The 16,146-nt window shown below is 39.2% G+C and overlaps 2 protein-coding genes and 1 long non-coding RNA gene across 8 annotated transcripts in view; 2 read left to right on the top strand and 1 right to left on the bottom strand.

Moving 5' to 3' along the window:
* Positions 1–16,146, top strand: part of CACNA1C (calcium voltage-gated channel subunit alpha1 C) — a 556,614-nt gene that overhangs the window by 6,442 nt on the left and 534,026 nt on the right. The gene's annotated exons all lie outside the window — the stretch shown is intronic.
* DCP1B (decapping mRNA 1B) overlaps positions 1–16,146 on the bottom strand; it is a 53,698-nt gene that overhangs the window by 20,912 nt on the left and 16,640 nt on the right. The gene's annotated exons all lie outside the window — the stretch shown is intronic.
* On the top strand, positions 5,895–14,418 carry LOC309609278. Its single transcript, XR_014233360.1, has 2 exons — positions 5,895–8,834; positions 8,879–14,418. It is a non-coding gene; the product is annotated as an uncharacterized lncRNA (long non-coding RNA).

The raw sequence follows: 16,146 nt of genomic DNA, 5'->3' as shown, positions 1-16,146 counted from the left end.
AAAAATCACGTGCATTTCTCTTCAGAGTATGAGTAACAGTACTTTGATCTGGCAGAAAACACACTTATTCGTATTCCAGTCATGTCTGATGATAGTACTCTGAAGCTTACACATACAAGTACCTAAATTATCTTAAAAACATAAGACTGATATGCAATGTCAATTATTCCAGCAACACACTGAAAATGTGTTACCTGGAGTGAATCTCAATATAGCAAAATAAGTCTTGTCTCAGAGAACTGTAGTTTCTGAGAAATATATGTTTAAGGTAAACATAAAACAGAGTATTTCTATAGGTCAAAAACTTGTTCCAATGACAAACAGACTTCCTCATATTTGAATCAGGTTATTTAATCAAGTGTTTACTAGTTATAGGAATAGCTTCGCTGAAGTACACTAACTATAAAAATACATGATCACTGAAAAATTTCTAAGATTTTACACGGCAGTGGTTTAGCAAAAGGGACCCTAATGCTACTTCGTGATTGGGAGAAAGTGAGTCGGACTTTCTGTACTTTTTTTTTTTTTAATTAATTAATTAATTAATTTTTATGGCTGTGTTGGGTCTTCGTTTCTGTGCGAGGGCTTTCTCTAGTTGTGGCAAGTGGGGGCCACTCTTCATCGCGGTGCGCGGGCCTCTCACCATCGCGGCCTCTCTTGTTGCGGAGCACAGGCTCCAGACGCGCAGGCTCAGTTATTGTGGCTCACGGGCCCAGCCGCTCCGCGGCATGTGGGATCTTCCCAGACCAGGGCTCGAACCCGTGTCCCCTGCATTGGCAGGCAGACTCTCAACCACTGCGCCACCAGGGAAGCCCAAGTTTCTGTACTTTTTTCATTTTGACCTTAATCTATAATTGTGGAAGTAGCAGACTCCACTTTTCCCAAAGGCCTTTCTGTTATAAATAGTTGAATCATGGTTTGGTTCTACTATTAAAGTAGAGCTCTAAGGCTGAATAGAGGATAATTCTAACACCAGTTCTTGCCTAAAATTGTTTTCTTTCTCCAAAACCCATAAGAACATGAAAAAATTATAATTTGTCCTTCTGTGGGTTAAGAAGTAATAACCCAATAGTTTTAAATCGATTATTTGAAACTACGAAGTGATTACTGGACAAAAATCAGTAACATAAAAAATAGACTCTAAGAGAACAGACACGAACACTCAATGCAGCCACACGCAGGGCACTGTGTTAGGCAAACTAAAAGATGCTTCACTCGTTAAGCATTTCAGAAAATGTTTGGAATCCAGTTTTTCTCTGCCAAGATTTAGACTTCCAGCATGTCAAGCTGGGCTCTCAAAAACAAATGATAAAATACAGTCATCTCCAAACCACAAATGAAGTGCATGAATCCAAATAGCATTACGATGCAGATGTTTCCTCGGTAAAGTCGAGAACGTTAAGTCTCTATGGTTCAGGATAAAATAAAAGTGACCTCTCCTTAATTTCACTCTCACATCGTGTCTGTACATCACCTTATGTGACGCTGTCACATGGTCCTCCTCATCTACGCATGCCAGATCGCTAAGTTAAGTAAGTTCCGAGATGACAGCTTTTCCGTGTCAAGGTCCTATCTGCAGTGAGTCCCCTAACCCTAAAGGGTGACGTGTGAAGGCCGTGTGGACCGCGCGGTCCGGGCGAGGGCGGCACTGTGGACCCGGAGAGCGTGTGTGCTCCAAGGAGCTGTCAGGTATCACAACGCAACACACAGAAACACAAAAACCCAAAGTGAGAGTTTGCTTTCCATGAGGCTTTTCAGAGCCTTCTTGAATTGCCAGAATGCCAGTTCTTTAGATAAACAGTCTCCTTTAGAGTTTAGATCTCTTCGTTTCAGCATGAGCTGAATACTGATGAGAGAACAGAAAAGCAATTCTGGGTTTAAGGTCAGAGTGACAGGTGTCATCACTCATGTCCCCGCAGATGTGCAGCCCTTTATCACATATGAAAACACATCAGCTCCTGAGCAATGGTTTGTAGAAAATAGGTCAGTTTTTCAGTTAGAATGGCAAAGGAGGCTTACAGACACAGATGCGGTGACCACAGTGTAATTTTAAAATTCCTCCTTTCTAAGAAGCACAGACTGAGGTGGTAGAGCACCCCTGAAGGCCGCCCCTAGCCGCTGCTCTCACCACAGGAACCAGCCTGCCGATCAGGCACAGGCCACCTGTTCTGATTGGAGTGAAATGTCAAATTCCTCGTCTCCTACCCCACACCCATGTGATCTGAAGGAGTTTAAGGATCTTGTCTCCCTGCGCAGGTCCTGAACTGAAGGACACTCTGTTGTTATTCCTGCAAAGACTAAGATTCTGTCTAGCAAGAGTGTCAAGTATTTTTAGCCATACAATTACTTTTAAGATATTTTTGGACTCTAGGAGGGCTTCAGGAGTTCAATCTACAAACCCTAAAATTGTATGTGAAATGGTGTGCACATGTGCAGACAGACGTTTTTGGAGGTGGGGCGGTACAAAGCATAGCCCCCCCAAACCAATGCCTGGCACACAGCAGGAAAAGAAGACATATTTGAGGGAGTGGGGAAGGGGGGCAGGCAGGCAGGAAGCTTATCAGATTCTCAAAGGGGTCTGTGACCCCAAAAGGTTAAGAACGACTATTTGAGGCTATCAGCATACCAGCAAATATCTTGAAATAGAAAAATAAACTCGCAATTATCTGTGGGCAGATAACTTGGCTTTCATTTCCTTAGTAATAAATTTACACAGGGGACACTTTTAACCTTTCAAATTGCTTTTGTAATAATTGCTTGAACTGATTCCAAGGTTAAGATAACAGATGATAAAGTCTCAAGGTCTTAGAATTTGTTGGACTGCAAGAGCTTTTACTCCTCGCGGCGGCCTGAAGCCAAGGAGAGGGTGACAGCACAGGGAACCCTGTGCGTCCTTGGCCACGCGCTCAGCTTCGGCCACGGCTCCAGGCGCTTGAGGTGGAATTTTTGTTTCAGTCTCTATCATGAACTCGGGGAGAGGGAGGAATTTTGGGAAAGCTGGGCAACTTTGTGGCTCTTTCTCGATCACCCCAAGCAGAACATCTTCAAAGCTGGACAAAAACATCAGACCTATGTACGTAAATAACAACTCTAGAATTAATACATAAATGATTTGGGAATTACTTTAAGTACACTGTACCTATCTGTTTCTTATGCAGATCTGTTCATTTTCTGTGTTTATTTGGTACCACAGAATACAAATAAAATGTAAGATGTGGTCTCTGCCCACAAGGGGCCTGTAATGTATTACTTACTCATGCCACCGCTTTCTGCATAGTCTAGGTAATCAATAACCAACTCATTAATGGTAGCATAATGCAAGAGCAAACGTTTCACAAAATGCATTCTTAATGAGTAATGCTGCTTCCAAATTACGACCTCTTTGTTTGCAAATTTGACTTTCTCACTGCTATTATTTTTTATGGGTATGTATAGGTACATTTCAACTGGAGCTTTGGAAGAAATTAAAGCATACACCTCCTAATATGTTCTGTAAGAGCCGTCAAGAAGAGACCTATGGTTATATTTTAAATCTTACTGTTTCCTATACATACTGTTCTAGGGAAAGGACTGTAGACTAAGGAAAGGAAAATTGACTTTAAAAAAAAATTGACTCTTAAGAAAGAAGTGGAAAGTTAAATCCTTCTACTCAGGAAAACATTAAGTTGTGTAGGTTTTCATATTTGTAGCAAAAGGAAACCTTTCCTCTCAGAAACACATGGAGAAAGCAGATGTCCCAGGCCAGAGGAAAGGGGGCAGGGTCTTTCTAACGATCTGAAAACTAGAAATGCAAAATAAACCATTCCCATCACCTCAGATTACTTAAAACTTTCAGCTGAAGTCAAGTTACACAATAGGCTTTGGTATCATGTTGGTTTAAAGTCCTGAAGATGTGTTTTATTAAGGTTGTTGTATTTTAATTTGAGGAAGCAAGATACAAACATGAGAAAAGTTAGCATCACATCTCATCAACTTAGAAGAGGAGATCAGGGTTAGATGAAAAGAGTAGATAAGAAACACCAGGATAAAGAAGAGAGTAACAAGTTACACTTGAATACTGATTTCCTTAACGTCTTCTTTTATAAGGCTCACTTATGCCTACTTTTCAAAACTGAGAAGTACTTTATATATTATTGCTTAAATGATATATTTAAATATAGTAATATTTAACAGAACTTAAAGCATTGTGTTCAATGAGCTCTGACAATAAACTCTCATATAACCAATCACCCAAAACAAGATATAAAATATTTTCATCACTCTTTTTCAGTCAACACCTGCACCACTTCTACCACCAACTCCAGCAGAGACAACCATTTTCTGACTTCTATCAGGATAGATTAGTTTTGCGTTTTTCTTAGACTTCACAGAAATGGGATCAAACGGTATATACATTTTTGGTGAATGGCTTCTTTTGCTTAGCATAATGTTTTTGAGATTCACGTTGTTGAATATATCAGGAGCTCATTCCTTTTTATTGCTAAGTAGGATTCCACTGTATGAATCTACCAAATTTGTTCATCCATTTACTTATTATGGACATTTGGGTTATTACCAGCTTTTTTTTTTTTTTTAACATCTTTACTGGAGTATAACAAAGTGAATCAGCTATACATATATATACATCCCCATATCCCCTCCCTCTTGCGTCTCCCTCCCACCCTCCCTATCCCACCCCTCTAGGTGGTCACAAAGCACCGAGCTGATCGCCCTGTGCTATGTGGCTTCTTCCCACTAGCTATCTATTTTACATTTTATTACCCGCGTTTTAAAATAAATGTTCATAGCAGTTCTACTTATGATAGCCCCAAGCTGGAAACAACCAAAATGCCATCAACAGGTGAATGAATAAACAACCATGAAATATTACTCATTAATAAAAAGGAAAGAACTATTGATATATAAACATGAATGAATCTCAAGGTTGTTACACTGAGTGAGAGACCAAAAGTGAGTACTTAACTCAGAGAAAGACAAATATCATATGATATCGCTTATATGTGGAATCTAAAAAAAGGGTACAAATGATCTTATCTACAAAACAGAAATAGAGTAACAGATGTAGAAAACAAACTTATGGCTACCAGAGGGTAAGGGGGGGAGAGATAAATTGGGAGACTGGGACTGACATATACACACTACTATATATAAAATAGATAACTAATAAGGACCTACTGTCTAGCACAAGGAACTCTACTCAATACTCTGTAATGGCCTATATGGGAAAAGAATCTAAAGGAGTGGATATATGTATATGTATAACTGATTCACTTTGCTGTACACCTAAAACTAACACAACATTGTAAATCAACTATACTCCAATAAAATTTTTTTTAAAAGTGAGTACTTACAGGATGGGTCCACTTTTTAAAATTGGGGTATAGTTGATTTATAATATTACATAAGTTTCAGGTGTACAACATAGTGATTCACAATTTTTAAAGGTTATACTCCATTTATACTTATTATAAAATATTGGCATATTCCCTGCACTGTATAATATATCCTTATGGCTTATTTATTTTATACATAGTAGTTTGTACCTCTTAATCCCCTACTCCTATCTTGCCCCTCCCCCTTTCCCTCTCCCCACTGGTAACCACTAGTTTGTTCTCTGTATCTGTGAGTCAGTTTCTGTTTTGTTATACTCACTAGTTTTATTTTGTAGATTCCAAATGTAAGTGATATCATACAGTATTTTTCTTTCTCTGTCTGACTTATTTCACTTAGCAAAATGCCCTCTAAATCCATCCATGTTGCTGCAAATGGCAAGATTTCATTCTTTTTTAAGGCCAAGTAATATTCCATTGTGTGTGTGTGTGTGTGTGTGTGTGTGTGTGTGTGTGTGTGTGTGTGTGTGTGTGTATATATATATATATATATTTATTTATTTATTTATTTATATGTATACACATATATAAAACACCACATCTTCTTTATCCAGTCATCTGCTGATGAACACTTGGGTTGCCTCCGTATCTTGGCTACTGTAAGTAATGCTGCCATGAACATTGGGGGGTGTGTATCGTTTCAAATTAGTGTTTTTGTTTCCTTTAGATATATACCCAGAGGTGGAACTGCTGGGTCATACCATAGTTTATTTTTTAGTTTTTTGAGAAACCTCTATAATATTTTCCACATTGGCTGCACAAATTTACATTCCCACCAATAGTGCACAAAGGGTTCCCTTTTCTCCACATCCTCACCAACACTTATCTCTTGTCTTTTTGATAATAGCCATTCAGACAGGTGTGAGGTGATATCTCACCATGGTTTTGATTTGCATTTCTCTGACGAGTGACAATGTTGAGCATCTTTTCATGTACATCTTGGCCATCCGTATGTCTTCTTTGGAAAAATGTCTATTCAGGCCTTCTGTCCATTTTTAATCAAGTTGTTGGTTTTCTATCAAGGAAAGTTGTATGAACTGTTTATATATTTTAGATATTAACCCCTTATTAGCCATACCATTTGCGAATATTTTCTCCCATTCAGTAGTCTGCCTTTTTGTTTTGTTGATGGTTTCTTTTCCTGTGCAAAAGCTTTTCAGTTGAGTTAGGTTCCATTTGTCTATTTTTGCTTTTGTTTCCTTTGCCTTAGGAAACAGATCTAAAAAAATGTTTCTATGATTTATGTCAAAGAGTGTTCTGCCCATTATTTTTCTCTAGGAGCTTTAAGGTTTCTAGTCTTACATTTAGGTCTTTAATCCATTTTGAGTTTGTTTTTGTATATGATGTTAGAGAATGTTCTAATTTCATACTTTTACATGTAGCTGTCCAGTTTTCCCAGGACCACTTATTAAAGAGACTGTCTTTTCTCCATTGTATATTCTCACCTCCTTTGTCATAGATTAATTGACCGTTAAGTGCTTGGGTTTATTTCTGAGATTTCTATCCTGTTCCATTGATCTATGTGTCTGTCTTTGTGCCAGCACCATAATGTTTTGATTACTGTAGCTTTGTAGTAAAGTCTGAAGCCAGGGAGCATGATTCCTCCAGCTCTGTTCTTCTTTCTCAAGATTGTTTTGGCTATTTGGGGTCTTTTGTATTTCCATACAAATTTAAAAATTATTTCTTCTAGTTCTGTAAAAATGCCATTGGTATTTTGATAGGGATTGCATTGAATCTGTAGACTGCCTTGGGTAGTATGGGCATTTTAACAATATTATTTTTTCCAATCCACGAACACAGTGTATCTTGCCATCTGTTTCTGTTGTTTTCAATTTCTTTCATCAGTGTCTTACAGTTTTCCGAGTACAGTTCTTTTACCTCCTTAGGAGGTTTATTCCTAGGTATTTTATTCTTTTTGATGTGATTGTTTCCTTAACTTCTCTTTCTGACAGCTTGTTGTTAGTGTATAGTGTAACAGATTTCTGTATATTAATTTTGTATCTTATTCTGCAACTTTACTGAATTCACTGATGGACTCTAGTAGTTTTTTTTTGGTGGTGTCTTTAGGATTTTCTTTGTATAGTATCACGTCATCTGCAGTGACAGTTTTACTTATTCCTTTCCAGTTTGGATTCCCTTTATTTCTTTTTCTTGTCTGATTGCTATGGCTAGGACTTCCGATACTGTGTTGAATAAAAGTGGTGAGAGTGGGCATCCTTGTTGTGTTCCTGATCTTAGAGGAAATGCTTTCAGCTTTTCACTGCTGAGTATGACGTTGGCTGTGGGCTTATCATATATGGCCTTTATTCTGTTCAGTTCTCTCTATACCAACTTTCTGGAAAGTCTTTATCATAAATGGATGTTGAATTTTGTCAAAAGCCTTTTCTGCATCTATTGAGATGACTGTAATGTTTTTTTCTAAAAATAAATTTATTTATTTATTTTTGGCTGTGTTGGGGCTGTTGCTGCATGTGGGCTTTCTCTAGTTGTGGTGAGCGGGGGCTACTCTTCGTTGCGGTGTGCAGCCTTCTCATTGCGGTGGCTTCTCTTGTTGCGGAGCACGAGCTCTAGGCTTGAGGGCTTCCGTAGTTGTGGCACGCGGGCTCAGTAGTTGTGGCTCACGGGCTTAGTTGCTCTGTGGCATGTGGGATCTTCCCAAACCAGGGATTGAACCCGTGTCCCCTGCATTGGCAGGTGGATTCTTAACTGCTGTGCCACCAGGGAAGTCCCAACCATAATGTTTTTATTCTTCAATTTCTACAAGTCAAATCAATGTGATACACCTCATTAACAAATTGAAGAATTGGGGATTTACTTTAAGTACATTGTACCTCTCTATTTCTTATCCAGATCTGTTCATTTTCTGTGTTTATTTGGTACCACAGAATACAAATAAAATACAATATGTGGTCTCTGCCCACAAGGGGCCTGTAATCTATTACTCATGCCACTGCTTTCTTCATAGTCTAGGTAATCAATAACCAACTCATTAATGGTAGTATAATGCAAGAGCAAACGTTTAACAAAATGCATTCTTAGTGAGCAATGTTGCTTCCAAATTATGACCTGTCTTTATTTGCAAATTTGATTTTCTCACTGCTATTATCCTATAATGAATAAAATTACAATGAGAATTTGTGTAAAAGTATTTGTGTGAACATATGTTTTCACTTCTCTTAAGTAAATACCTGTAAGTGGAACTTGCTGGGTCATATGATAATTATGTTTAAGTATATAAGAAATTGCCAAACAATTCTCCAAAGGGGCTGCACCATGTTTTCCTCCTACCAGCAATGTATGAGAGCTTCAGATGCTCCACATCCTCATTAAAACTTGGTAATGCCAGTCTTTTATTTATTTATTTATTTGGTTGCACCAGATCTTAGTTGCAGCAGGCAGGCTCCTGTAGTTGTGGCTCACGAGCTCCTTAGTTGAGGCTTGCTGGTTCCTTAGTTGTGGCAGGCGGGCTCCTTAGTTGGGGCAGGCAGGCTCCTTAGTTGCAGCTCATGGGCTCCTTAGTGGCGGCATGTGAACTCTCAGTTGCGGCATGCATGTGGGATCCAGTTCCCCAGCCAGGGATTGAACCCGGGCCCCCTGCATTGGGAGCACAAGTCCCAACCACTGCACTACCAGGGAAGTCCCCAGTAATGTCAGTCTTTTAAATTTAACCATTCTAGTAAATTATGTGGTGTTCTCATGCTTGTTTTAATTTACATATCCCTCCAATGTCCAATAAGCATATGAGAAAGTGCTCAACACAGTTATGGCAAAATGCAAATTAAAACCACAGTGAGATATCATTTGAGAACTCCCAGAACAGCTCAAATTAAAAGGAGTAACAATATCCAGTGCTGACAAGGATATGGAACAATGGATTTTCATACATCACTGCAGGGAGTATAAATGGGCGCAACTTTAGAAAACTGTCCAGCAGTATCCACAGAGCTATACAAACCCCTACGCTGTACATGAGGTGTTTGTATAAACCCCAAACAAATAAGTGCATACATCCACCGAAACGCGTGAGCCAGAATGTTCACGGCAACTTTACTCACGATAGCTCAAGACCAGAAATAACTCAGATACCGTCAATGGAGAATGGGTTAGCAGACTGCAATGTACTGGTCCTCTGGTGTACTGCGCAATACACACGGATCACTTCTGCTGGACACAACGACGTGGAAGTCCCTGATGAGTACGTTGAACATCTCTTTACTGGCTATCTGTGTATCTTCTTTTGTAAAGCATCTGTTACATATTTTGCCAATTTTTAAACTGGATTGCTTATCTTCCTGAGTTCTAAGAGTTATTTATATATTCTGGATATAAGTACTATGTCAGATGTGTGTGCGCACGTATGTGTGTGTACAGTGAATGTTTTTTCCCAGTCTGTGGTTTGCATTGTCATTTTCCTAAAGGTAATACACCTTTAGGTATAGAACAGACGTTTTTAATTTGATGGAAGTTTACTTTTATTTTTTTAATACATTTATTTATTTATTTTGGCTGTGTTGGGTCTTTGTTGCTGCTCACGGCTTTCTCTAGTTGCAGTGAGTGGGGGCTACTCTTTGTTGTGGTGCATGGGCTTCTCATTGCGGTGGCTTCTCTTGTTGCAGAGCACGGGCTCTAGGCACTCGGGCTTCAGTAGTTGGGGCATGCAGGCTCAGTAGTTGTGGCGCACAGGCTTAGTTGCTCCATGGCATGGCAGGTGGATTCTTAACCACTGAGCCACCAGGGAAGTCCGGAAGTTTACTTTTGATGAGGTACAATTTATCATTTTTTTTTCTTTTATGGTAAATGTTCATAAGATTCTATTCAAATCTAGTGTTTGGTGATACTACCTGTTTTTAAACATTTTCAATAAGGAGTTACATTTTAGTTGCTTCTACAAAAAATGAAAAAAAAGGATTTATTATTTAATTCTCAGATAAAATAACTATAGCATAAGCCTTACTGTTTAAACCACACGGCCATGGTTTAGCAGGGCCACTGCAAAACAGGGACATGATCTCTGTTCCTGTAACATAATTAAAATACCAACTTGGTAGTAGTAAACAAACTTCTTAAATATCAAATCAGAATAGCTCGATAAAAGTAAATCAATTTGAAAGAAATATTCTATAAAATGTTTTGTAGAACTTAGTTTTATAAAGTTTTCACAGAGATGAAATTGACGTTTTCCCACATTATATATCCTTTCCTAGAACTATTAAATTTCTCAGGATGAGGATATATGGTATTCTCACAACTTGCAATTATTATATTTCTAGGAACTTTTAGGTAAATGCAACTAATATCGTATAGAATCAGCCTTGAGGAGCAGAGTAATTCCTCTGTAGGCTGCTAAAATTATTTAGTATTTTCTACCCAGGAACCACACGGTGTTTAAGGTTTTTTGCTTATTGTTGGTTGGCTTATGCCCCCAAAGAAAAAAGACTGAAGATACAGTAGTGAAAATTTTGGTTAAGCTTTATTGGTTGCCTTGAATAAAGAAACCTAATAAAAAACAACTCATTGCAAATATTTAACTGTACACACTTAATGCAAGGATTTAAGTGCTGAAGGGAAGTAGAGAGATACCTTGCCTTGAAGGGGCTTGTGCTCTGATAGAGAAACTAGGACAAATATTATATATACGGTAAAACGTAAGTACTATGAAGTGCCTGTTGTTCTAGCTCAGCATTTAGCATATTATTGTGAACATATATATTTGTAAATCTGTCTTTTGTGCTAGGATAGCAAACTATCAGAGGGAAGGGATGTGTCTTATTCATTACTGAACTCCCCCAACCCAGCACAGAATCAGCATCAACAGGCAAGTGGTCAATAAACACTAGGAAAGCCAGCATGGGAGAGGTATATGCTGCAGTGAGAAGTCAGAACTAAAGACAGAGGATGACAACACCAGGGAGATGTCAAGTTTCGGTTGCTTTTGAAATATGAGTAGAATGTATCTGGTAGAGATTGGTTAGGGTGAGGAAAAGAATTCAAGGGAAAAAAAGGACCATGTTTAAAAGCACAGAGATAAAAAATTTAAAAGGATTCTAGGAAAGCACATATTTGTGTTTGGTTAGAACAGAGGTAAGTATACAGCAGTCACATCGAACTGTCCAGACAGGTAAACTGGGACCCGACTATAGCAAGCTTAACTGTCAGGTGAGAAAGTCTACCTGGTGGGCATTTAAGATTCTGAGTAGAAAAATGACAATCAGACTTGTGCTTTAGGAAGATAAATCTAGCAGCGGGTTTGTACGGAAGGGATAAGCCAGATGCAAGTTATATGGCAAGTGGTTCAATTTGTTAATATTTCTTTTATTGTGGTAAAATTTTAAATAGTATGAAATTTACTATTTTAACTATTTCTAAGTGTACAGTTCCGTGGCTTTAAGTATATTCACAATGTTGCACAACCATCACCACCAACTCCAGAACTTTTTCCATCACCCCAGACTTAAAACTCTGTACCCATTAAACAAGAACTCCCCATTCTCCCCTCCCCCAGTCCCTGGTAATCACTATTCTACATTCTGTCTTTATGAATTTGACTATTCTAGGTACCTCATGTAAGTGGACCATACAATATTTGTCCTTTTGTGACTGGCTTATTTCACTTAGCATAATACCTTAAAGGTTCATCTATGCTGTAGCATGTGTCAGAATTCCCTTCTTTCTTAAGGTTAAATAATACTCCAATGTATGTATATACCATATTTTGTTCATCCAATCATCTATCAATGAATTTGAGTTGTTTCCACCTTTTGGCTCTTGTGAATAATGCTGCTATGAACATTATTTTGCTAGTATTTTGTTGAGGATTTTTTATATTTATATTCACCAGGGATATTGGTCTTTAATTTTCTTGTAATGTCTTTGCCTTGTTTTGGTCTCAGGATAATGTTGCTCTCATAAAATGACTTGGGTTCTTCCCGCTCCTATTTTCTGGAAGAGACTGCAGAATTGGTATTATTTCTTCCTTGAATGTCTGGTAGAATTCACCAGTGAAATTGTCTGGGCCTGGAGTTCTCTTTGTTAGAAAGCTTTTAACTACAAATTTGATTTCTTTGATAGATATGGGACTATTCAGGTTATTTATTCCTGAGTACGGTTTGGTGATTTGTGTTTTTCAAGGCATTAGTCCATTTCATCTAAGTTGTCAAACTTATGGGCATGGGGTGGTTCACAGTATTTCCCTCGTCCTTTCAGTGTCCATGGAGACCCCGCTCTCATTCCTGACACCGCTCATTTGCATCCCCTCTCTCTCTCTTTTTTTCCCTTCATCAGTCTGGCCAGGGGTTTAGGTTTATCAGTTTTACTCTTTTCAAAGAACCAGCTTTGGGTTTCACCGATTTTCTCTACTCTCTCTTTTATTTCACTGATTTCTGCTCTTATTTTTGATTTCCTTCCTTCTGCTTGCTTTGGGTTTACTTTGCTCTTCTCTTTCTAGTTTCTTAAGGTGGAACCTGAATTACTCGTTTGAGACCTTTCCCCTTTCCTAAGTATTTGACGCTATAAATTTCCCCCTAAGCCCAACTTCAGTTGCATCTGACATGTATTTTCATCTTTATTCAGCTCATTTTCTAATTTTGCTCCCTCTTTGACACATGGGTTATTTTAGAAGTGTGTTGTTTAATTTCAAAATATTTGGGGATGTTCCAGATATCTTCCTGTTACTGATTTCTAGTTCAATTCCTTTGTGGTCAGAGAGCATACTTCGTTTGATTTCCATTTCTTTAAAAATTTTAAGGTTTTTTTTTATGACCCATGATAAAGTTGACCTTGGGTACTGTCCCATGAGCACTTACAAAGAGGCTGTATTCTGCTGTGGCTGGGTGGAATGTTCGATAAATGTCAATTACATCAAGTGAGTTGACAGTGTTGTTCAAGTCTTCCACAGCCTTGCTGTTTTGTTTATTCTACCAATTATAGAAAGTGGAATATACACACACACACACACACACACACATATGTATATTCTTTTTCAGATTCTTTTCCATTATAGGTTATTACAGAATATTGAGTATAGTTCCCTGTGCTATATACAGCAGGTCCTTGTTGCTTATGTATTTTATATATAGTAGTGTGTGTATGTTACTCCCAAATGGCTTTCTTTTAATTAGCATTTCCATGGTTTGTCTCCCCTGTTTTTTGCTGTTGGTACCTCCTTCCTTGCCTTCTTTTGGATTATGTAAAATTTTTTTAGTATTCATCTATTGGTTCTCTGTTTTCTTTTTTTTAAGTGGCTGCTCTAGGAATCACACTATACATATCTAACTTTTCACAGCCTTACAAAAGGCTTTACAACTATATAGGTCCCTGTCCTCTTCCCCTTAACCTTATAGTTGTCACATGTCCCATCTACCTACAATGAACCCCTCCTATAACTTTTGCCTTCGATCGTCACTTGCGTTTTAAAGAATCTGAGGGTAGAAAAAATAAATCTACTCTCCTGACCCATGTTTTTACTACTTCTGTTGCTCCTCCTTCATCCTGGGGTCCCGACCTCCCTTTGGTATCACTTCCCTTCAGTCTGAAGAACTTCTTTTACCATTTGCTTTAGAGCAGGTCTGCTGACAAAAAAGGACTGTAGATTTTCCTTTATCTGAGAGTACCTTTATTTTACCTCCCTTCCTAAGGAACATTTTCACTGGAGACAGAATTCTAGGTTGATAGTTCTTTTATTTCGGCACTGTCTTCCAGACTCCAAGAGAAATCTGTAGTCATTCAAGGCATTGTTCTCCTATATGTATCATTTCTGGTTGCTTTCAAGGTTTTTTGTTTGTTTTTTAAAGTCTGTTTTTCAGCAGTTTGATTATGATATTTATGGGCATGGTTTTCTTTGGGTTTATCCTGTTTGGGGTTTACTGAGTTTCTTGAATCCATACATTTGTGTCTCACCAAATTTGGAAAGTTTTCAGCTATTATTTCTTCAAATACTTTTTTTACACCGGTCTTTTTCTCCTTTTATGGGACTCCAGTGACACAAATTCAGACCTTTTGTTACAGCCCCACAGGTTTGTGAGGCTTTTTTTTTTAATCTTTTTCCTGTACATTCTTCAGGTTGGATAATATCTATTGATGGGTCTTCAAGTTCACTGACTCTTCTTTCCCCTGCCATCTCTATTCTGCTATCAAAGCCACTCACTGGGTACTCTATTATTCAGTTCCGAATGTTCCCTTTCGTTTTTTTACACGATTTCTCTGCTGAGAATTTCCATCTTTCCATTCATTTCTGAGGACTCCATTCTATCTCACAGGGCACAGTAATAATAACAGCCTTAAAGCCACTGTCCTATAACTCCAGCATGTGGGTCATCTCTGGGTGGCCATCTGCTGACTTTCCCAGTGAGAGTTGTCAGATTTTCCCAGTTCTTTGTATGAGTAGTAATTCTGTGTTATATCTTGGACATCTTGATGATGTTGTGAGACTCTGAGTCTTCTGAAAACCCACTGAAGAGTGTTGATTTTGTTTAGAAGGCAATCGATTTGTTCAGATTTAGACAGGACGCTCCATCCTGCCTTTTGTGGGCAACGGTTCCCATGTCAGCTCCATTTTCAGAGCTGTGTCTGCCCCGTGCATACACCACTCAGGTGTTGGTCTGGAGCTGGGTGGTTGTCTACACCGTGGGTTAGTTCTCAAAGCCTTGGCTATGCTTCTTTGGCTCTGTTACATGTATGTGATACTCACGGGTGAGACCAGCACCCATGTCAGTTCCCATACAGAATTAGGGGATCTCCTCATCCAGCTCTCTCTCCAGCTCACGGGGGTCCTTCTCCCGAGTCTTCAGGCCACAAAGTCTGGGTTTCTCTCAGAGTTTAGCTTCTCACACTGTCAGACTGTCTGTGTAGCTTGGGCTACTCACTCGGTGAAGCAAAGAAATATCAACTACACTCTTGAGACCACAGGAGCCCTTGTTTGCAGTTCCTCTGGCAGACAAAGGCTTTTCTTGGGATCCTCACGGGCCTGTCCCTGCCGCAGTGGCAGCTCAGGTTAGTGTCACAGCTGGCTTCAAGTAGGGCTGGGAGGGAAAGAGGGAGGCCATTTCTCCAGTCCTCAGTCCACAGAGATGTTGCTCTTGGTTTTTGTCGTTTCTGTCCATAGTTCTGTGACGTGGCTCACTCTCGAGTCAAAGTCAGGGGACAAAGAAGGGAAGAATAAGTCAGGAGACTAGCCACCATTCTGGTTATTCTTCAAGTTCTGACTTCCCTCACCAATATGCCTGTTATTGTTTACTTTCAGAATCCTCAGGCTTTTTGGTCTTTTGTTTTGTATTCTGTCCAGAACTTTTCGTTGTAACCAGTGGGAGAGGTATGTCGTTGTGAACTTACGCTACTTTGGCTGGTGCCGGAAGCTTATGCTCTCGTTCTCAGGAGCTATGAGCCAGCCCAGGTAACAGGTAATGGAAGTCTGGGTTGGAACGGATGTGGGACTAGAAGGAGAAAAGGGCTGTGCAAACAGTACGGAGCTGAGACTTGGCAACGGGCTGGGAAGGCCTCAAGCTTCACTTTACCATTACCACACGCTAAAATGCATTTCATACAAGACCTAGCATTTTTTCTTTTTAATAATAACGCCTTTATTATTATTATTTTTGGCTGTGCCACCCGGCGTGTGAGATCTTAGTTCCCCAAACAGGGATGGAACCCGTGCCCCCTGCAGTGGAAGCACAGAGTCTTAACCACTGGACCGCCAGGGAAGACCCAGGAAGACCTAGCACTACAAACGATCTGTGAATATACATGGGCACTAGAAGTCCTC

The sequence above is a fragment of the Balaenoptera borealis genome (assembly GCF_965194805.1).
Source record: "Balaenoptera borealis genome assembly, chromosome: 13".
In the NCBI taxonomy this organism is placed as follows: Eukaryota; Metazoa; Chordata; class Mammalia; order Artiodactyla; family Balaenopteridae; genus Balaenoptera; species Balaenoptera borealis.
This window is presented reverse-complemented; position numbering and strand designations above follow the sequence as displayed.